This window comes from Chiloscyllium punctatum, chromosome 26 (genome assembly GCF_047496795.1).
Source record: "Chiloscyllium punctatum isolate Juve2018m chromosome 26, sChiPun1.3, whole genome shotgun sequence".
Lineage (NCBI taxonomy): Eukaryota > Metazoa > Chordata > Chondrichthyes > Orectolobiformes > Hemiscylliidae > Chiloscyllium > Chiloscyllium punctatum.
This window is the reverse complement of record NC_092764.1, coordinates 28,150,575-28,174,090: the sequence shown is the minus strand read 5'-3', so window position 1 is coordinate 28,174,090 and position 23,516 is coordinate 28,150,575. Positions and strand designations below refer to the sequence as shown.

The 23,516-nt window shown below is 39.3% G+C and overlaps 1 long non-coding RNA gene across 1 annotated transcript in view; it reads left to right on the top strand.

Moving 5' to 3' along the window:
* Window positions 1–23,516, top strand: part of LOC140496359 (uncharacterized) — a 79,868-nt gene that overhangs the window by 55,784 nt on the left and 568 nt on the right. The gene's annotated exons all lie outside the window — the stretch shown is intronic.

Here is a 23,516-nt window from a genome sequence, read left to right as displayed (position 1 = left end):
GTCTGTTTGATTGGCATTCCATCTACCACCTTCAATATTTACTTCCTCTATCAGGATGCAATGTGGCAAAAATGAGTAGAATTTACATGAACTACAACAGCTCACCAAGGCTCATTAGACAGAACTTCCAAACCTGCAACTTATAAAATCTTGAAGAACAAGACCGGCAGATACTTGGGAACACCACTACAAGAAAATACCGTTTCAAGCCATATAGCATCATCACTTGGAAATGTATAGCCATTCCTTCGCAATTGCTACATCAATATCTAACATCTCCCTGCCCAAGGCAGAGTGAGTGTTCCCATACCACATGAACTGTGATGGTTCAAGAAGGCAGCCACCTGCATCATTCTCAAAGGCAGTTAGGAATGAGCACTAAATTTTCACCTAGCCAGTAATGCCCGCACATTTCTTGAATGAAATAAAAACTTAGTCTTATTCTGAATGTGGTTTCTTGATTTGGCTGGTGGTCAGATGACGGTAGGAAGAACCTATCACTCTTTGTCCAGCAGAAACTGACAAAATAGTAAAATTTGCTCCTTCTATTCACTGCTTCATACCACCTTCAGAATAACCTTACTATTTTCATAGGTTGTGGTAAGAGCCTCATTAATATATGTTAAATGGAGGTTCTACAATATGCGATAAGGAACTCCCTGCACACAGTATAATTGCCACATTTGATTACATAAAAGCAAGCACTGCATTTCGTTGAATGTGAACTGCTGTGGGAGGTGAGAGAAATTAATTTTAAAATGAGAAGTTCCTTTTTACCCCTTGGATCTTTAGCTTTGATCTCATTAATGTAATGACACAATCAGCACTAACTAAAACACATAGCCCCCTAATTACATAAAAAATAATCTTTGGGATTAGGTTCTTGGATAATCAGTTTTCAATATTCCTTATGTGGTCACAGGCTGGTATGGAGCAGCAAGGGAAGCTGGAAAGCAGGTCATTTTCACGAGGATAATCCTGGTTAGTTAAAAAAAGTTTTGCGCAATGGGAGATGTGCAGATGGTAGGTGAACTCACATAATATCAAGAAATCAACAACAAAATAATTGCTTTACTTTATTTACAGATTTCTGTCATTGTCTGATGCATTGAAGAAATTCAGCAAGGCTCCTGAGACTACACTTACCAAACCCACGGCCACTTCTAACTAGATGTTCAAGGTCAGTAGGTACAATGGGATCACCACCACCTGCAAGTACCCCTCCAAGCTGTTCACTATCCAGACTTCGATACAGATCACCGTTCATTGTGTCACTGGGTCAACTCCTGGAATTTCCTCCCTCAGGGCATTGTGAGTCTACTTACAGCACACCAACACCTTTTCAAGGGCAACTAGGGACGGGCAACAAATGCTAATCAGCCACGACATACATATTGCATGTGTGAATAAATAAAAAAGTGTACACAGCACTCCAGGCGTTGTGTCACCAGTGCCTTGTATAAATGAAGTATAACTTTCCTACTTTTGTGCACAGTTTCCCTCATGGATAATTGATGACATTCGTTTAGACAATATGTTTCTTTTTTTATTCTTCCTACTAAAATAGACAACCTCATGTTTTTAAACAGCCAACTCACTTAAACGATCTATATCTTGATGTAATCTTCTCTAGCTACATTCCTACTTATCTTTATTTTGTCAACATTGTAAGCATACCTTTCATCCCTTCATCTACGCCATTATAGAAATAATAAACAGTTGAGGTTCCACCACAAATCATTATGGCACACCATTTGTTACACCTTGCTACCATTGGAAAGGCCTATTTGCATCCACTGTCTGCTTTCTGTTAGCCAGTCAATCTACACCAATATGCTCCTCACTACCCAATAACTCTAATAATCTTTGATGTGGTACTTTATCAAATGTTTTTTGCAAACCTATGTATAGTAGATTCACCCACATTCTCATTTCTACAGCATGTATTGCATCTTCAAAGATCTCCAATAGATTGGTCAAACATGATTTTCTGTTCACAGACGCACGTTGACCCTGCCTGATTTGTGATGATGTTGTGGCTTTAAGTGGTCATTTTATCCTTTTTTTTAAGAGAAGTTTTAAGATAAACATACTGAGCTGTTAATGAGAAAGCAAACAACTTGTGTAGCTTTGATTTAAGTTGGAACAATAGAAGCACCTGAACGGGTGTAGTCAAGCTCCCACCCAAAGAACCAGGATTTTTAGGTTTAGCATTCAGCAGTTGTTGGTGCGATCTCAGTTGGGCTGGCAGTTGCAGTAAATCTCTCCCAGCTGCTCCACTCTCTCCGAGTTTTCTCTTGATGTTTTTCCTCCTAGACTACTGGAGTTGCATGTGAGAAAATCTGTTTCCTGAATTTGCCTTTGCTGAGAATGTATTTATGGGATGTTACTATATTGCGACAGTTAATTAGTAACAATTACAGTATCTATTATTCTATTCAGCTTTCCAGTGGAGTTGAGTTATTCCAATTCCTTCTTTGTTTAGTTGTATTTTAACTGTAGTAGATGAATAAAGTCTGTTTTGCTTTAAGTCTAGTAGTTTGACTAATCAAGTTGCACCTGGAATGCAACACTTACATTTATCTTTAAAATAAGAAAAAAATCAGTATAGACTATCTTCAGGATACTTTGAGAGGGTTTAGTCTGGTCCATAACAGATTACTTAGAACTAGTCTCCTTCTATCAACTGTTTAATAATAACTTCTAATGTTTTCCCTATGACAGATTTTAAGCTTATTGGCCTGCAATTTCTGTTTTCCATCTCCTTCCTGTTTTGAATAACAAAGTTACGTTTGCAATGCCCCCATCTAATGTAACCATCCCTGAATCAAAGGAGCTTGGAAAATTAAAACTAACTATCAACTGCCTCACCAACCACTCTTTTAACAGTTTCGGCTAAAGTCCATCAGAACCAGGCACTTACCAACCCACAGCTCCAAGAATGTACTCAATATCATTTCTCCAGTGACTGTAACTTTCCTTAGAGTTCCTCCCACCTTCCACAGTGACATAGTTGTAACTGTGGCCATCCAAGTCAATTTCCTATATACTGAACTACTACCCTAAAAGATCCAATCCTGGTGGCATTACAATCATACACATTGCTTGTTAACCTTTATATCAAACTGCAACTGTTTTCCTAAACCATATAATATAAAACAAGCTAGCTACATACATTGAATCATAGAAATTTACAGCATGGAAGGAGGCCATTCAGGCTACTTATCAAGAAAATGACCCTCACACATTTTGAGCAAGACATTGTCCTGATTGGCCAGTCTATGTGTTTGATACTTCTGACCTGTGAGGGTTGTTGTCAAGGTGCTTTATACAATAAAACTACTGTACCACAAAGTCAGGTATTGGGTAAATTTGAATTCTAATGGAGCAAATGCCATGATAGATGACATTGTTAATAATTTCCCTGTATGAAAATCTGAAGCCTTAAACAAATCTATTTATCCACCAAGCAGCATTGTGAAAGAAATTGCCAAAAGGAAGAGAGTTCTTCAAACTAGTGTTCAATCAGTTTTGGAGTGATTCATAGCTCCAAAGATAGACTCTGATGCAAGCCACTGCAAGGCGAAGAGAGCTGTTCAAACAGAGAAGTGAAATTGTTCAATTTCATTCAACTGCAAGGATGTTTAATGTAAAAAAAATCCTAAATTGCTCTTTTGTTTGCTGAAGTATTCCATATCATCAGCTGTGGAGTCAACCCAATGAGTTAATACTTTAATGAGAGACGGTAGACACACTGAACTTCTTAATCTTGAAAAAAGCAGTGAGATGAGGTTATTCACACTGTCACTCATCCTATTCATTATTTTAAACTTTGCTGGATGACATTGTAATGTCTCTGTCATGCATTTCTTAAAGTACTGTGGAGCTACATTTCAGCGATGATAATTTTCTAATGGCAAATCTACTTCATAAACAATTTTCTAATGGCAAATCCACTTGATAAACAATTTTCTATTGACAAATGCTTTTGTCATGAACAAGCCAAAACCACACAGTTGTCCAACTAGAATGCAATGGTTTTTCATAGTCAAAGAGGATATCTGCAAGCTACTGATTAGAAGATAATTGGTTGATTCAGTGCTACCAACATTAGTCTGGAAGAGCTCCTTCAGGATTGAGGTGAGATGGGATTTTCTCATCAATGATGGCAAGGTACCAATGTGGCTCAAATGTCTGGTGTGTGGAATAGTTGCCCTTCATCATTCAGAATTCTGAGGTATGCGTAGATATACTTGCCCATTCTCTACACAAGATGCAAGTCTCAGTTAAGAAGTCAATCTTATAGCAAAAAAGAAGGTGACTATAAGTAAAGATTTCCTTCCCATAAGTTTGTCACCAAGTTCTCACCACAACTAAAAACAAATTATAGTGTTCATGAGAAAACTTTGAAAATTGAGAAATAGACAACTAGAATATGGGAGTGATGATAAGTAAGCTTGCAGATGACCCAAAAATTGGTCGGGTGGTTGACAGTGAGGAGGGAGGTGATAGGTTGCTGGAGGATAATAATGGAGGATGGTCAAATCTGTGACAAATGGAATTTAACACGGATAGTGTGAGGTGATACTCTTTGGAAGAATTAACAAGATGAGGAAGTGTTCAATGAATGGTAGGATGCCCAGAGGAACAGAGGGATTTTGGGCTGCCTGTCTGCAAATCCCTGAAAATGATAGCACAGGTTAATAAGGTACTGAAGAAGACATACAGGACCGTGCCTTTATCAGTTGAGGCATAGATTATAAGAGCAGGGAGACTAAGTTGGAGCTGCACAGAGTTTGATGAGGCCACAGCTGGAGTACTCTGTGCAGTCCTATGCACCACACTATATGAAGAATGTGATTGCAGTGGAGGAAATGCAGAAAAGATTCATCAGAATGTTGTTTGGGTTGGAGCAGTTTAGCTGCAAAGGGATGCGGGATAACCTTGGGTTGCTTTCTATGGAGCAACAAAAGTTGAGGGTGATCCTGATTGAGGTGTATAAACTTATGAGGGGCATGAACAAGATGGATAGGAAGTAGCTGTTCCCCTTAGTTAGAAGGTCAAGAACAGGGGAACACACTTTTAAGGTGAAAGGCTAAGGTTTAGCGGGGAGTTGAGGAAAACTCTTTTCACTCGAGGGTGGTCAGGGTCTGGAATGCACTGTTGGGAGAGCAGTAGAGATGGGTAACCTCACAACCTTTAAAAAGTACTTAGATGAGCATTTGAAATATCATAATATTCAAGGCTAAGGGCCAAGTGCTAGAAAGTAGGACGAGTATAGATTTAACGTAGTTTTGGCTGTATAGACTCGATGGGCCAAAGCACCTCCTCTGTGCTGTGTGATTTTATGATTCTATGTAGGACATTATCCAGAAGCCGGGCATGAGAAACTTCATCAAACCAATCATACAAATACTGCAGTAGCAAGATCAGATTGAGGATGGCTATTCTGAAGTAACGCACTTCCTGACTCCTAATGTCTTTCTCCTACTGTCTCTAAATCACATCAGAAGTATGATGGAATAATCATCATTTGCTGCATAAGTGCCTATCCAACAACACTTAAGAAGCTCTGCAATATCCAATACAAAGCAATCCACTGGATCAGCACACTTCCACTATTGGTACATGGTCTCATCAATGTGGAAAACATATAGGAATGCCAGATTATAGTCCAACAGGTTTAATTGGAAGCACTAGCTTTCGGAGCACTGCTCCTTCATCAGGTGGTTGTGGAAGGCACAATTGTAAGACACAGAATTTATAGCAAAAGTTTACAGTGTGATGTAACTGAAATTATACATTGAAAAATACCTTAATTGTTAGTTGAGTCTTTCATCTGTTCAAATACCATGATAGTTTCACTTCTTTCATGTGTAAATCTCAAAACCTTCTTTTTAGAACTTACATTCTCAGGTTAACTGTAACAATTGGTGTTAGCCAGATAATATGTTGAAGGTGTTAGGCCCCTGTGTTCTCTGTCTCGCCATAATGTTTAGATTGATTCTAATCTAAAAAGTGAGATATCAGAGTCTTACATAAATTCATGCAGTTTTTGAGCAAAGTACAATGTAACTCTGCAAGCACAAATTCACCCCACATATGTATATGTATGCATGTGGGTCTGTGTGTCTGTATGCGTGTCTTTGTCTGTCTGGGTGGGGGATTGTTAGTATGAGAAAGAGTGTATATGTGTGTGTATGTGAGTGTAGAGTAGCTTAAGTCTGTGAGGGGGTGCATGTGTGAGTGTGTGTGTCTGTAGGAAGGTGTGTGTGTGTCTGGGGTGGGGTCGTGAGTGTCTGTGAGAGAGAGTGTATATGTGTGTGCGTGAGTGTAGAGTGGCCTAAGTCTGTGAGAGGATGCATTGTGAGTGTGGGAGTGTGTGTGCCTGTAAGGGTATGTGTGAATTTCTGTGTGCACGTCTGTGTATATGTGTGTCCGTGTGTATGTGTGTGTATAGGAGTGTGTGTGCATGTGTGTGTGTATGTGTATGTATAGTGCAATGGTGGTCACCTGTAATGTGACATGAACCCAAGGTCCCAGTTGAGGCCCTCCCTATGGGGACCGAACTTAGATATCAGCTTCTGCTCGGCCACTTTTCGCTGCTGCCCGTCCTGATGTCCTGAAGTCCGCCTTGGAGGATGGTCACCCGAAGGTCCGAGGTCAAATGTCCTGGACCGTTGAAGTGTTCCCCAACTGGGAGGGAGCACTCCTGTCTGTTGATTGTTGTGCGGTGCCCATTCATCCGTTGTCATAACTTTGTTCAGAAAAGGCAGGCATAGCTAGGACCCATGCGGGTACCCATTGCTACACCTTTGATTTGGAGAAAATGGGATGAGTTGAAGGAGAAGTTGTTGAGAGAGAGAACAAGTTCAGCCAGGCGGAGGAGAGTGGTGGTGGATGGAGATTGTTCGGGCCTCTTTTCGAGAAAGAAGCAATTGTCAACGGGACATTGGCTGCCTTAATTTTTCTGCCCCTCTTACCCATTCCAACCTCTCTCCATCTGAACTTTCTGCCCTTCGCTCCTTTAGGTCCAATCCCAACCTTGTCATCAAACCTGCTGACAAAGGGGGTGCTGTTGTCATCTGGCGTACTGACCTCTACCTCTCAGAGGCTGAGGGCCAACTCTCAGATTCCTCCTCCTACCTTCCCTTGGAGCATGACCACACCACTGAGTATCAAGCCATTGTGTCCAACACTGTGACTGACCTCATTTTGTCACATAGCCTTCAGCCTTGGCTTCAGCCTTGGTCAGCTTCACAGCTCCTAATCTCCCTATACTCTCTCTATGCACTGTCATTATCACCTCTTCATTGCTACCTTTGCTTCTGGAGCCATGACGCACCTTCTCTCAGCCTCGTATAAATACCTCCCTATTTCTCCCCTTTTTTAGCTTTGACAAAGGGTCAATTAGACTCGAAACATCAGCTCTTTTCTCTCCTTACAGATGCTGCCAGACCTGCTGAGATTTTCCAGCGTTTTCTCTTTGGGTCTCACACATATATACTCTCTCTCACACTCACAACCCCCCACCCCGGACAGACAGAGAAACACACACACACACAAACGTTTGTGGGGTGAATTTGTACTTGCAGAGTTACATTGTATTTTGCTCAAAAGCTGCATGAATTCATGTAATTCTCTGTTATCTCACTTTATAGATTTGAATCAGTCTAAACATTATGGCACAGACAGAGAGCACAGGGGGCTAACACCTTCAACATATTATCTGGCTAACACCAATTGTGACAGTTAACCTGAGAATATAAGTTTTAAAAGAAGGTTTTGAGATTTACACATGAAAGAAGTGAAACTATCATAGTATTTGAACAGATGAAAGACTCAACAAACAATCAAGGTATTTTTCAATGTATAATTTCAGTTACATCACACTGTAAATTTTTGCTATAAATTCTGTGCCTTACAATTGTGTCCTCCACAACCACCTGATGAAGGAGCGGCGCTCCGAAAGCTAGTGCTTCCAATTAAACCTGTTGGACTATAACCTGGTGTTGCGTGATTTTTAATGTTGTACACTCCAGACCAACACCAGCATCTCCAAACCAATGACCTCTACAAGGTACATTGCCAGTATCTGCAAGTTCCTCTCCAAGACACATACTACCCTGACTGGAACTGTGTCCAGCTGTACTTTCACTACTCACATCCCAGTGATTGAATTTTATTTAAAAATATGTTTGCTGGCAATAACAAAGGAACATCATCACCAACAATGCATTATTATGATTTGAACAAATGTTGTCATTTTCATCAATGTTTTCTATCAAAACTTTGGAATTCTTGTTGGAGAACATTATCACACGAAAGCAACCGTTGTAAAGGAAGACTAACCTCTGCCTTCTCGGGACAAGGAGGGTTGCATAGTATAAAGCCTTTACATATTTACCTACATCCTAAGAACAAGTGAAACAAACAATTTATTCAGGGTATAGGGCAAACCATGACTGCATTGCAAAGCGTTAATCAGCTTTTGCTGCAGTTTTACAAATAGAAATGGTGGAATTCAAGAGAAATTATGGTTTCCACAATGTGGCAAAATACTTAGATATCTTATGGTAATTCTGATTAAAGCTATAAGTCCAAAACATTACTTACCTGAAATGCCAGAATTGTCTTTTCTCTTTACAGTACTAACCGAGCAGATGTGTGTTTTCAGTATTTGTGGTTTGAGCATTAGCCTAATAGTGCAATGTGTTTGATCCAAGTATTTCTTAATCATCTAGTAAAGGGTGAAACATGAGGACATCAGTTGTTTATCAAACAACTGGGACTATCTTTTTTGGGGTGTGTGGAGAAGAAGTAAATTATCTATTTGTGGTTGAAAGATTACAAATGACATGCTTGCTTGACGCAAGTTCACGGGAGAATTAACCTTCTGTGGCAAACATGGAATCTAATAGTTGAACAAGATGTGTCCAAGTGCTCCAGAGCACATTTGCTGATTGGTTCATCAATTAACTTCAACGGTGTCCTTGGATGCATTTGGGAGGTTTGCCAACTTGTGCCTGTCCTCTCTGAACTGAAGTGGAGAGAATATTCATTCTGTATCAGCTAAACTAAAAATTCTAAGGGCAGAATTATTCAAGCCCCAGTTCCAGACTGAATGTTCTGGGAAACTGTCTGATGTTGACATTAGGTCACCACCCCTGCTACATTCCTCTGTTTATCCAAATGTACCATGTAAGAAGGCAAACCAATGCTGGTAAAATAATAATTTGGATTCTTTATTTGAAGATTGACTGTGTACAGACAATGATAACTGGGGGGCTAAGACATGTCTGATCTGTAGGACTGCTGTTGTATCTTTTCATCAGAATTATGGGTTCACATATTATATCCTGTCTCTGGGTGGATAGTGATGGATAGAGGTTTAAGATACTCCTGTTTAAAAGTACATGTACATCTAAGCATCCCTTTTTTCTTGAAACTAAATGTTTACCCTTAAAGAATCGAAATCTATTTACATTCCATCAATAAACAAAGCAATAAATTTATAACACTAAGTTGTTTGGTGGTTTGCTTTTATGTCCAGAAATAGTTACGGTGACCTTGGTTTAAAATTGCCCATATGTCTTAATAATGCTCGTGGTTGGGAGGAGTACTGTAAATTTGCATGTGTCTTAGACTACGTTCTGTTAGCATTAGGATTACACCATGTTTATGGTTGTGGTAGTCCTCTGGGTTAGTATGTGCTTCTTTTTTGGTCTTTGTACTTGATATGATCTTGGATTCCATGTGCCATTGGTTGGGTGTTGAACTTGAATCTCTTGTTGTACATGAAAGTTGAGTTACTTGTTGCTTGCCTGCCAGTCATGGACATTTTTCATCTTTCCCTATTTTTCAATCAAAGCATCATTTGGTTCTGGGAATATTGACAAGTGATGAATTGGGAAGTGTAGTTCACATTTGTCTGTCAAATAATAATTCCATATTGACTCTGCAAGGTGAAGTTTGCAAGTTTAAAATTGATGTAGAAATTTGTTTTAAATTGCACTATGTAACCTATCTGCTGCTGAACGGCCTTGCTGAGTTATATTATCTATTCCCAGTGTAAGTAATGAGTTTCCAATGGCACTCCCTCTAAACTTTACCATTGCCTTTGCCCTACAATGAATGGTTACTGAAGACTGATCCCTGTACTATGATAGCCTACAATCAGCAGACCATATTGCCCCTGGTGGAAAATATCTGGGCTGACCAGGTGCAGCTGTTGGAGTGACCTTTCAAAGTAATAGGTCCAAGGAATAGAATTTCTGAGCTACTATATGTGGTGAGGGTTTTGCAATGTTAGGATGAACCACCGCTTTCTACTTCTGTGGCCACATACCTTTCTGCCATGTGAAGTGGAAGGATGTTTGAACCTACCCCCTCTGTTCAGTTTCACATATGATTTATGCTGTCCTTGCATCTGCAAACAAAAGGTCTGGAAGCTGGCAAAGGCTTCTGATGGTACTGCTTTGCTAATGCATTCTTTGATGTTCAGCACATGGACTGTTTGCTCACTTCTTGTATCCATGTTCTGGTCATCCTCATCACCTAACATATAGGGTTTTTATGAACTTTATTTTGGTAAAGTGTGGTTGTTGGAATTCTATAGCCTGTCTGGCCTCTGGTTGTTGCTTTTTGTGATGGCAAAACCCTTGTTTCAGCTTTAACTTTATGCAATAGTGCTTCTAGTGTCCTCCAGTACCACTTGTCACATGCACATCATTAAATGTTGGGTGATTTCTTGGATGCTTGTGTGAGATCTCACCAGCTGCTCTCCATTGGCTATTGTGCCATTGCTGGATGAATTACACATAGCGCAAAGAGTCTTCAAACAGTACTATACCTTTGTGCTTGTGATCATTTTATGGTATGCCTCCACACTGTATCCTTTTGGTTGGTTCAAGAGGTCTTTTAACAATGTTTCTTTAGTGTAGGCTAAATGATTAGTTAGCTTCAATTGGCTGGATGGCTGGTTTGTGATGTGGAATGTATCCAACAGTATAGGTTCAATTTCTGTACCAGCTGAGCCCACCCTGAAGGCTCTGCTTTCTCAGCCTTGCTCCTTATTTGATGATGTGATAACCCTTAGGTTAAACTTTCTATTGCTTATCTTGCTGACTCTTGAAAGAGCGGACTATTACAATTTTTACTTCAGATGCTTATCATGAGCTCAATTATTCTGTTGGTTAGCTTTTCCATTTTAAAGTTGCAATTAAACACCTTGTCTCTGTATCTACTTACAAACTAATCCATGGTTTATTGATTGCATTCCAGATGGAGAATTCAGAAGTTGAGCTTCATTTGAAATTGACTTTCAATTATTGACAATATATTGTTTGCGTTTTTGAGGTAATCTTTCAACAAATATCCAGACCAGATAGCAGAGCTCTCCAAGTTGTTGGAGCAAAATGAACTCAGAACTCCTGCTTTCCAATTAAGTGTTGTAAATTTTGTGGTTATCCTGGGTTTTTTTGCAGAATCAATAGGAATAACTGTAACAAGGCTGTATAAATGTTCAGCCAGACTTTTAAAGCTTTCTGATTTGCAATACCTAAATTACCACAGCTCATTGATTGATTGCAGTGGTCTTGCTGTTGAATTGTTCCTGCCTTCCCTTATAGAGGCTTCGTCCTTGAAGTTGATTTTGGAGTGAAAATGGGGTGCAAGGATTGAAAGCTAAATTAAATAGTGAAAAAATGCATCCCCATGTCTTCCTCAGAGTATTAGGTGATGCTGGGAGCTGTTACTGGATAGACTATTGTTTCATAGCTTTGTCTCAATCACTCCTCACCTCATGAGGAGATAGCCTGCAGTAGTAATGATTTTACCTGTGTTCTGCCCCAGAATCAGCTAATCATGCACAAACTTCACAGCCATAGATGGAGATATTAAAATTTGTCTGAATTCGAACAATCTTACCACGTCCCAATGTATCCTGGCTGTTTAATGCTTTTTTTATTCAAAGAGAAAATGCAAGTTCTTCTGCTGCAAGTGAAAGGGTTGAGGCTTGTACATATTTCAATCAAATCTTCAAAAGTCACTGACAACTATCACTGCCAGAATATTGCATTCTTCTGTTCATTGCAATCATTAATAAGGATTCATAAAATAATAATGTGCATTCTTTAGTTGAAGATAATACTGACAGGGGTTACTGGGAGGCTATCTAGACATGTCTGACCTATAGGAATAGTGCTGTAATCACTCTATAGAATTATGGGGTTATACATCTTATCCTGTCTCTTGATGGACAGTGATGATCAGTTATTTAAGATACGTCCCCCAACATATACATATATTTCCTGGTGTGATCAAACTCTCTTCTGACTTCTCTTGACGCACAATTGAAGAAGAATGGGGAACTCTTTTTAATCTCTCAGCTAAGTATTTCTACAGTGCTAGAGATTGTTAAGCAGTTTTAGTACCAAGTCCTGGATTTCCCAGCCATGGAATCCGTCTCTAGCCTATCAGAAAATGGACAGGGTCATTGAAATAAGTGCACAGCAGGAAGACCTTTATCAGTGAACCTAATAACGTGTGAAGCCTTAGATTAGTTATGCTGACGAGCTCAAGCCAGAGCTGTTGAGAGATTAATGTTCAAAGCACTGGGTGTTATGGGTACACCACCTCCATATCGGAAAGACCACAGTCCTGTTGCTGACTTCTTTGAACACTGATGTACGAGCTTGTCCACTTCCTCCTTTCCATGGGAGAGCTCACTTTATTGTAGCCCATCAGATCATACAGCAAGACCTCCAGGTAAGAATGAGAGATCCAGGGACCTGTCTTCCCAAGTCTTCCAGTCCAGAGGTTACCACAGCCACGAAGATCATAGTGCTGGTGAGCCTGTTAATCAATGAGTCCTCCCATTAATTAAAAAGGCTTCCATTAACAAATTGACAGATAAGTCCTAGAAGAAAGCAGATAATGATAGAATTTTGATAGAACATCACTTTTTGGAAGATTAATTTCTCACATGTATCTGAGTCCACGCTTCCTTGACCGTTAAGATTCTTCCCTATCATTTAAAGAATTCTACACAAAAATGTAATGTTTGCATGTGCATTTATGGAACACTTCTTTAAGAAACAGTCTTTCATAGTGATCCAGTAAAACTAATGGGGAATACAGCTCTCTGTGTTCACATTGCATTCAGCAAAAGATCACCCTACTTTCATTGCATTCATATGATATTATTATCATAACCTGATTCTATCTGTGTTGATAGTTATCGCCAATAAGATAAGGGCTGGATTTTCAATACTTGATATCTTTCCCTGCAGCAGCCACCAGTAAACTGTGTTTAGCTTGGGTCAGGAATGTTTTATAAAGTGATAATAGCACCGGGTGGTTGTCGAGAACTGTGAACACTTAAACTTGGTTTCTTTTGAATTCTGTGCAGGTAACAGTTTACTCAGACACTTAATCTACAGAAAGTTTGCATTGAGAAATAGGCTGCTCAATTTTACTGAGTTGAATGCAGATTATTTCAATAATGCGTGAAGCAATTCAGCATTCAATATGATGTGATAAATATCTGTACACCACAAGGTTTGAGAGCTTATTGCAGATGGAAATCTGCTTTTGACCATTTTCTGGAGTTTAGTTAGCTGCACTGTGTGATCCTCCTCATTGGCTGAGTCATCGAGTCATCGAGTCATCGAGTCATCGAGTCATCGAGTCATACAGCACAGAAACAGACCTTGTGGTACATCCAGTCAATGCAAACATAATCCCAAACTAAACTAGTCCCACTGCCTGCTCCTGGCCCTCATTCCTCCAAACCTTTCCCTTTCATGTATCCATCTAAATATCTTATAAATGTTGTAATTGTACCTGTATCCACGACTTCTTCAGGAAGTTCATTCCACACGCAAACCATCCTCTGTATAAAAAGATTTGCCTCATGTCTTTTTTCAATCTCTCTTCTCTTACCTTAAAAATGTGCTCCTTCATCTTGAAATTCCCCATCCGAGGGAAAAGACAGCTACCATCAAGTCTATCTCTACCTCTCATTATTTTATAAACTTCTGTCAGGTTACCTCTCAATCTCCTATGCTCCAGTGAAAAAAGGTCCAGCCTCTCCAGCCTTTCTTTGTAATTCAGACCTTCCATACCTGCAAACATACTGGGAAATCTCTTCTGAGCCCTCTCCAACTTGATGATATCTTTCCTATAACTGGGTGACCAGAACTGCACACAGTATTTCAGAAGAGGCCACATGAATGTCACGTACAGCCTCAACATAACGTCCCAACTCCTATACTCAAATGATTGAGCAATGAAGGCAAGTGTGCCAAATGGCTTTTTAACCATCCTGTCTATCTAATGCAAATTTTAAAGAATTATATACCTGCACACCTAGGTCCCTCTGTTCTATAACACCACCCAAGGCCCTACTATTAATTGTATAAACCCTACCCGTTTGTTGAAACAAAAATGCAACACCTCACATTTATCCAAATTCGATTCCATATGCCATTTTCAGCCCATTTTCTCATTTGATCAAGATACTTTTGTAATCTTAGAAAACCTTCTCTACTGTCTACTATGTCACCAATTTTGGTGTCGTCCATAAACTACGAACCATGCCTCCTATATTCTCATACAAATCACTTATATAAATGACAAACAGAAGAGGACCCAGAACTGATCCCTGTGGAACACAGCTGGTCACAGGCCTCCAATCTGACAAGCAACCCTCCATCATTACTCTCTGTCTCCTGCTGTTAAGCCAATTATGTATCCAATTCGTAAGCTCATCCTGAATCCCATGTTACCTAACTTTATTAATTAGTCTATCATGCAGAACTTTGTCAAAGGCTTTAAAATCCAAATAAATGACATCTACTACTCTACCATCATCAAGCTTTTTGGTAACTTCCTCAAAAAAGTCAATCAAGTTTGTGAGACATGATTATCCTCACAGAAAACCATGCTGACTATTCCTAATCAATTCTTGCTTCTCTAAAAGTCCATAAAGTCTATCTTTTACAATCACCTCGAACAATTTACCCATAACTGACGTCAGCCTCACAGGTCTATAGTTCCCTAATTTCTCCTTACAAACATCCTTAAGGAAGGGTACAACATTTGCCACCCTCCATTCATCAAGCGTCTCACCCGTAGTTAGATGACCCAAATATTTCAGCAAGGGGGCTTGTAATTTCCTCCCTTAATTCCCACAGCATTCTGGGATACATGAGATCAGGTCCTGGAGTTTTATTCGCCTTTATATTCTCAAAGACCTCCTGAACTTCCTCTTCAGTAATGTCAACATCAAAGTTTATTCCTCTGCATTCTCTAGACTCCATTTCTTTAACAATAGTTAGAAAAATCACATTGATTTGAAAAACTTGCAGTAGTGCCCCAAGCAGAATGTTCAGAAGGTCAATGAAGGATTTTCATGAAGCTGTTGAGTTTTTTTTAAACCAGACTGACCCTTAATTCTGCAAAAAAGGAACATTGACGACTTTAGCAAGAAATTAACTTCCAGGTATCACTGTGCTTGATGATCAAATGAGCTCAATTCATATTGGCAAAGGCACAATCATTAATGTAAGACATTTTAGTGGCTAAGTAATTCAGATGTACATGTCAATTCATATCCTTTGCACAATTTTTTTTTCTCAGTGCCTGCAAACTGCTTCCTCAGTGTCATCAACATTCAGTACTTTGATCCAAATATTCTTTATCTCAACAGAGTTATACATAAAAAAGGATATTGAAATTCATTAAAATTACACTGTTGGCAGAATTCCCACTGTTAGGTTACGTTAGTGGATTAACATCTCTTTATTAAAGCCTGTAAGTCTCATTTTATTAAAATTGAAATCATAAATACATTTGGTCATTCTTATGAAGCAATGACATTTATTAAAATGTATCATATTGGAGTGGGATTTTGAGACCCTAAAGCAAACCAGTATCATATTTGATCAAGAAGTCTTTGGTACATAAGGGAGTGTTTGATTTTTTTAACTTTGTCTGGAAATTTACAAGCAATCATGGAAACATTGTGACTATTTGCTATCATTACTCTGTGAAACTGATAGCAAGCCTGCCGTCCACACCTTCACAATTAAATATAGGAATCTAGAAGTAGCTGTTGATGATTCCCAACTCCTATATGGGATGTGTTGATGAAGTCCTCATAGATGAAAATCAATTAAAAATAACTGAATTGATGAATAACTTCCACTTTTTACACTACTTTCCTCACTGCTGACTACAAAATCGGGACCAATACGTTTCTGTCATTTTTATTTTAGTAAATTATTATTCTAAGCACAAAACTGAGAATTTATGAACTTAAAGTTTGTGTCAGTTTTAAAAGGAAGGCATTCAAAAATTATTTTTATGATTACAAATTATCTGAACAGGTGTTGTATTTCTATTGCTCCTAATCTGTTTTAAATATCGGTGATGTGGATGATTATCAAAGACATTTTTTAGGCAACAAAATGGATAACTGATCACTTCACTCTGAGATCTTATTGGTGCATATTGAATGAGATCACAATTATATATAGTTACTTCAAGAATGTTCCAGAAGGCAATTACAACAACAATACTTTATAATAATGTGTGCTGATGAAATTTCATTTAACAATAATGGGGGCCAATGATTTTATTATATTAAAATATTATTGTTCACTAAACTGTTATAAAGTTTTCTGTAAGTCAGGGCATGTGTTTATGATAATAATAGTTACAGTATTAAAAAGCATGACTTCTTCACTTTTTGAAGAGTCTCCATGGTATAGTTAAATTTGCCCTGGGTTTGAGGAAAGATAGGAGTCTGTGAAAAACCAGTGCCACTCATGAGGAGAAAGATATTTATGAAGACCAAGAACAAGTTTTATACCTTTATTTGGCTGAAACACTTTGATTGTTATGTCTTGATTAATTTTTTTTGGTTTGATGGTTTGTACTTAGGAAATCTGGTAATTGATGTATGCTGATCAAAATTACATTTTGCATTGCTAGTAGAAACTGATAGCAGAGGTTGACTCTGAGAGAACTGGAAACATTAATTAATGGCTCTGCTAGGATTGTTTATAATGAGTGTGACGGATTAGTTTTATTTTTCTTCTGTTCGGTTACTGCTAATTACAAACTTTAAACTTCCTGAAGACATATACTGGGATATTATGAATAAGTGTATTTGATAGTCCACTCTGCAATTTTAAATTTGATTTCATCTGTGACAAATATCTTTTTCCTCTTAAGTATAAATTTAGTTTGGCAAAACTAATTTGATCTTATCAGAATTGGAATGTGTTCAAATTTTTGCAGTAGTTCTGTTTTGAAGGATAGGCCATGACAGACCACAACTACTGTATATGCAGTGACACATGTTATACAACTGGGCTTTACAATTTAGTTTTCACTGCCAAAACCTAAAGAACAATGATATAAGAAAGATAAAGCAAATGGTTTTACTCTACTATGCTTCATTTGCCAAAATTATTCTATTCTGGTTAAGAAAGGATTTGAACGATCCATGAGGATTATATTTATGTGGCACAGCCAGATCTGAAGCAAGAGGAACATATGAGTAAGCTGAACGTAGGCTCCTGTTTCAAACACCTGGTCTCCATTAATTTCACATCCCCATATCCATGCATCCTGTATCGAACTGGTATGTAAATTAAGCCACAGGCACTTTAATCTTTATATCATTAAACCGGTAAAAGGTCAACATGGAGTTACAACACATTTTTTCTCTGAATTCTTAACAGCAGACTGACTCGAGTGGAAATCAAGGCCTGCCAGTATTTAAAAAGAGAACAATTATAGTATTAAGAACCCACTTTTCTCCTGGCCCTTTTCCCAGTGTTAAATGAAACTGTACCTTTGTGCCTCATGTTGAAGTTATTTATTCTCTTAAGCTTAGTTGATCAAAGGGACTGCTAAAACAAGAACAGATAGACAGAGCTAATAGGTACTGAAAAGGCATTAAAATCTCATTGTTGCCAAAACATATTCCCTATTCATTTGAAAAAAAAATGAAGCATTCCTTACACATATTATCCTAATTATTCAGGGAAAAATGATCAGCTCTTGTGTGCGTAGCTAATGTATTTCTGTCAAGGTCTATTTCTCCTCAGTTTTTCTCAAAGTCTTTCTGATGTTCTTCATTTAGGAATAAATGAAAACAGAAGTTGTTGTGAAAACTATGAGAACTGCTATATGTTTCACAGTGTAAAATAAATCTGCTCTCTGCCAAGTACAAAGCCCCCAAAATTTAATTCCACTCCTCTGAGGCCTATAACTGGGGTTTGAATTAAAACCGCCACATCCACAGAGAACTTGCAGTAATATGCAAACTCCCTAAAGTTCTGTCTAAAGGTCAACATGCTTCAGAGGCCAGAGTTTACAGGGAAGCACATCTAAACAATTCTGTATGTAGTTGTAATGAAAAAGAAGGTAGGCTTATAATGAAAAAAGAAGGTCCACTGATATTATTCCAATTTGGGTGTGAATGGCAAAAACTTATGAGCTGCAAAAGGTTCCTGCATTTCTTCTCTGGTGCTAAATGCAACTGTACATTTTTGTGTTAAACCAATACAATTTAAAAATGACTAATATTGACCCACATATCATTTATCCAATACAATGCTAAATGTGAATGAACCCAAATTGGATTTGACTTTGATTTTGACTCATTCTTCTAACATACTGTTCACTTCTGTTAAATGAAACTTTACTGAATATGCATAGGGCAGTTTTGTATAACTTACAGATACCACTGACATTATACATGTTTATCCCTGAACAATCATCTATGTTGGACAAACAGCAATAACCATTTGCCATTACCATTGCACTCAAGTATAAATGAGCCATTTATGGTACATTAAGTGAACTGGTTATTTAGAGCAGTTAAATAAGATTGACCTAGTTTTCATTCTGTTAATTATTTACCTGAGGAACTGAATGCCTGTCCTTTTTTATCGGATTTTTTAATTCCTCAGGATCAGTTGATTGAAGCTGCCAAAGTTTCCACTTTCTCACTCTTCAATGAGTTCTCCCTTAAAATCAGGTAACCGTTGGCTCTGATTTAAGTAAATCATTGGTTTTGATCTGTTTATCATCATGCAATGCAATGCAATTCCTACTGCCACCAAACCACCATGACCTCCCAACACACACACACAAAAATGAAACAAAGCTCTAGTCTATCTGCATTACAGTTAGAAAGACCTCATGCAATCTGCAAATCAAAGTTTCAATCTATTTCCCAAAACTATTCTTTTGCAGATACTCAATTCCAAAGAAATTTCACTCCTATTTCAATATACTAAGTTTCTACTTTACTGTTTCCACACCCAATTTCTTTTGCTTGGGACTGCAGAAATAGTTTTATGATTGTTTTCCAAATCTGTTGGCTGAACTTTTCATAAATTTGGCCTAACTTTTTTCATTTCTAGCAACTGAGGAATTCCAACCAAACTTTCCTTGCTTAGAAGCTTCACAAACTAAAATGATTTGGCTAGTGCGGCTAGTTGCCAAGCACTGAAAGCTTGATTCTACTGCTGGGATTATCTGCTCTTCCTTCTTAACTGAAATGCTAATTATTGAACTGATGGCTTGCTGGTCTATTGTAGACTTAGCATTAAAAAAAAATATACCATATGGTTCTGCTGGGCACTTGATTGAAGTCACATGCCTTTTTGGAGTTGGTGTATCTAAGTCAATGTTACAGTTGATTTTCTGACCTATTGATAAACAAAATCATAGAACTGACCCCTATTCATCTGGCTCTATTTTTAAGTTCGAATCCCAAATTACACTATGTATTATATACCTATTATCATAATAAATGTGATGATTACTGTTATTGGTTATTCTGAACCATCACTCAATCATCAGCATTAGTTATGATTGGCCCCAGGTCGTGGTCCACGTAAGTACCAACGACATTGGTAGAAAGACGGATAGGGATGTAAGGCAGGATTTCAGGAAACTAGGGTGGAAGCTGAGAGTTAAAAGAATCAGAGTTATTATCTCTGGTTTGTTACCTGTGCCATGTGATAGTGAGGCAAGGAATAGGGAAAGATATCAGCTGAACATGTGGCTGCAGGGATGGTGCAGGAGGAGGATTTCAGGTACATGGATAATTGGGCTTCATTCTGGGGAAGGTCGGACCTCTACAAACAGAATGGTCTTTACTTGAACCAGAGGGATACTAATATCCTGGGTGGGAAATTTGCTGGTGCACTTTGGGCGGGTTTAAACTAGCTCAGCAGGGGGATGGAAACCTGAGATGTAGTTCCAAAGCACAGAAGGATGAGAGTAGGGAGGGCATGGACAGGATTTCATGGTCACAGGAATGTGCTGGCAAACAGCAAGCTGGTTTGAAGTGTGTCTACTTCAACGCCAAGAGTATCCGGAATAAGCTTGCAGCATGGATAGGTACCTAGGACTTTGGTGTTGTGGCCATTTCAGAAACATGGATAGAGCAGGGTCAGGAATGGATATTGCAGGTTCCAGAGTTTAGATCTTTCATTAAGAACAGGGAAGGTGGTAAAAGAGGGGAAAGTGTGGCCTTGTTAGTCAAGGGCAGTATAACGGTGGCTGAAAGAACTTTTGATGAGGACTCGTCTACTGAGTTAGTGAGGTTAGAAACAGGAGAGGAGAGGTCACACTGCTGGGAGTTTTTTAATAGGCCTCTGCAGAGTTCCAGGGATGTGCAGGAGAGGATCAGCAAAATTATTCTGGGTAGGAGTGAAAGGAACAGGGTGGTCATTATGGGGGACTTTTAACTTCCCAAACATTGACTGGAAATGCTATATCTCTAGTACATTGGATGGATCAGTTTTTGTCCAATGTGTGCAGGAGGGTTTCCTGACACAGTATGTCGATAGGCTGACAAGGGGGAGGCCATACTGGATCTGGTGTTTGGTAATGAACCAGACCAGGTGTTTGATTTAGTGGTAGGTGAGCACTTTGGAGAGAGTGACCATAATTCAGTTATGTTTAGTTTAGCGATGGAAAGGGATAGGTACATGCCGCAGGGCAAGAATTATCGACGGGGCAAGGGCAATTATAATGCGGTTAGGCAAGACTTAGGGTGTATAGAACAGGTTGCAAAATGCAGGGCGAATCGAAATGTGGAGCTAGTTTAAGGAACAGCTATTGTGTGTCCTTGATAGGTATGTTGCTGTCAGGCAGGGAGGAAATGATAAGGTAAGGGAACCGTGGTTTACTACAGAAATTGCATCTCTTGTTAAACAGAAGGAGGCTTATGTGACGATGACACGAGATTGTTCAGATGAGGAAGTGGAGAGTTACAGATTAGCTAGGAAGGATTTAAAGAGAGAGCTAAGAAGAGCAAAGAGAGGACATGAGCAGTCTTTAGTAGGTAGAATAAATGAGAACCCTAAAGCTTTCTATAGGTATGTGAGGAATAAAAGGGTTACTGGGGTAGGAATACAGCCAGTCAAAGACAGAAGTGGGAAGTTGTGTGTGGACCCTGTGGAGATCAGAGAGGTGCTAAATGAATATTTCTCATCGGTTTTCACTCAGGAAAAGGAGAATATTGTAGAGGAGAATAATGAGATACAATATATTAGACAAGAAAGGATTGAGGTTAGTAAGGAAGAGGTGTTACCAATTCAAGAAGGAGTGATAGTAGAGTCCCCTGGGCCGATGGGATTTATCCAAGGATTCTCTGGGAAGCGAGGAAGGAGGTGTTGGAGCCTTTGGCTTTGATCATTAAGTTGTCGTTGTCCACAGGTTTAGTACCAGAGGATTGGAGGATTGCAAATGTGCCCTTGTTCAAGAAGGGTAGTAGAGATGACCCAGGTAATTATAGACCAGTGAGCCTTAACGTCTGTTGGAGGAAAAGTTTTGGAAAGGATTATAAGAGATAGGATTTATAATCATTTAGCAAGCAACAATTTGATTGCAGATAGTCAACATGGTTTTGTCAATGGCAGGTCATGTTGCACAAACCTCTTTGAGTTTTTTTGAGGAGGTGACCAAGCATGTAGATGAGGGTAGGGCAGTTGACGTGGTATACATAGATTTCAGTAAAGCCTTTAATAAGGTTCCACATGGTAGGCTGATGGAGAAAATGCAGAGGAGTGGGATTGAGGGTGATTTTGCAGTTTGGATTAGAAACTGGCTTCCTGTAAGAAGGCAGCGAGTGGTGGTTGATGGAAAATATTCAGCCTGGAGTCTGGTTACTAGTGGTATGCCACAAGGATCCGGTTTGGGATCACTGCTGTTTGTCATTTTTATAAACGACTTGGACGCAGGCATAGGTGGATGGTTTAGAAAATTTGCAGCCGACACTAAAGTCGATGGAGTAGTAGACAGTGTCGAAGAATGTTGCAGGTTGCAAGGGGACTTGGATAAACTGCAGAATTGGGCTGAGAGGTGGCAAATGGAGTTCAATGCAGATAAATTTGAGGTGATGCACTTTTGGGAAGAATAACAGGAAGGCAGAATACTGGGTCAATGGAAAGATTCTTGTTAGTGTGGATGTGCAGAGGGATCTTGGAGTCCATGTACATCCCTGAAAATTGCCATCCAGGTTGATAGTGCTGTTAAGAAGGCATACGGTGTGTTATTGGTAGAGGGATTGCGTTCCGGAGCCGTAATGTCATGCTGCAACTGTACAAAATGCTAGTTCAGCTGCATTTGAAATATTGTGTACAGTTCTGTTCGCCCCATTACAGGAAGGATGTGGAAGCATTGGCAAAGGTGCAGAGGAGATTTACCAGGATGTTGCCTGGTCTGGAGGGAAGGTCTTATAAGTAAATGCTTGGGTCTGTTCTCATTGGAAAGAAGAGGTGAAGAGGGGATTTGATAGAGATATACAAGATGATCAGAGGATTAGATAGGGTAGACAGTGAAAGTTGTTTTCCTGGGATGATGACGTCGGCTTGTACGAGAGGACATAACGACAAATTGAGGGGTGGTAGATTTAAGACAGATATCAGAGGCAGGTTCTTTACTCAGAGAATAGTAAGGGTGTGGAATGCCCTGCCTGCCAATGTAGTTAATTCAGCCACATTAGGGGCATTTAAATAGTCCTTGGATAAGCAAATGCATGATGATCGATTAGCGTAGGGGGATGGGCTTAGATTAGTTCACAGGTCAGCGCAGCATCAAGGGCTGAAGGGCCTGTTCTGTGCTGTATTGTTCTATGTTCAATATCAATCAGCTTTGGTTTGGGCTTTTAGTTATGTATGTTGTAACTATCCCGCTTTTGGGACATCTTTTTAATGTATTTAATTTTTGATTACAACAAATTTCACTTAATAACAGTGGTGTTTTTGGTTGCACTTCAGTCCCACGCTCCTGATCTTCGGGCACCCGGTATGGAGGAGGGAGGGTAGGTCTGAAGACCTCCTCGTGGGTCTGCTCCTGGGCCTGGCCAAACTGGCCATCAACAGGTCCAGGCAGCGGGCCGTGGAGGGGGTCATTAGGGCCGACTGCCTGCCCCTCTTCCGCGGTTACGTTAGGGCCCAGGTGTCCTTGGAGAAGGAGCA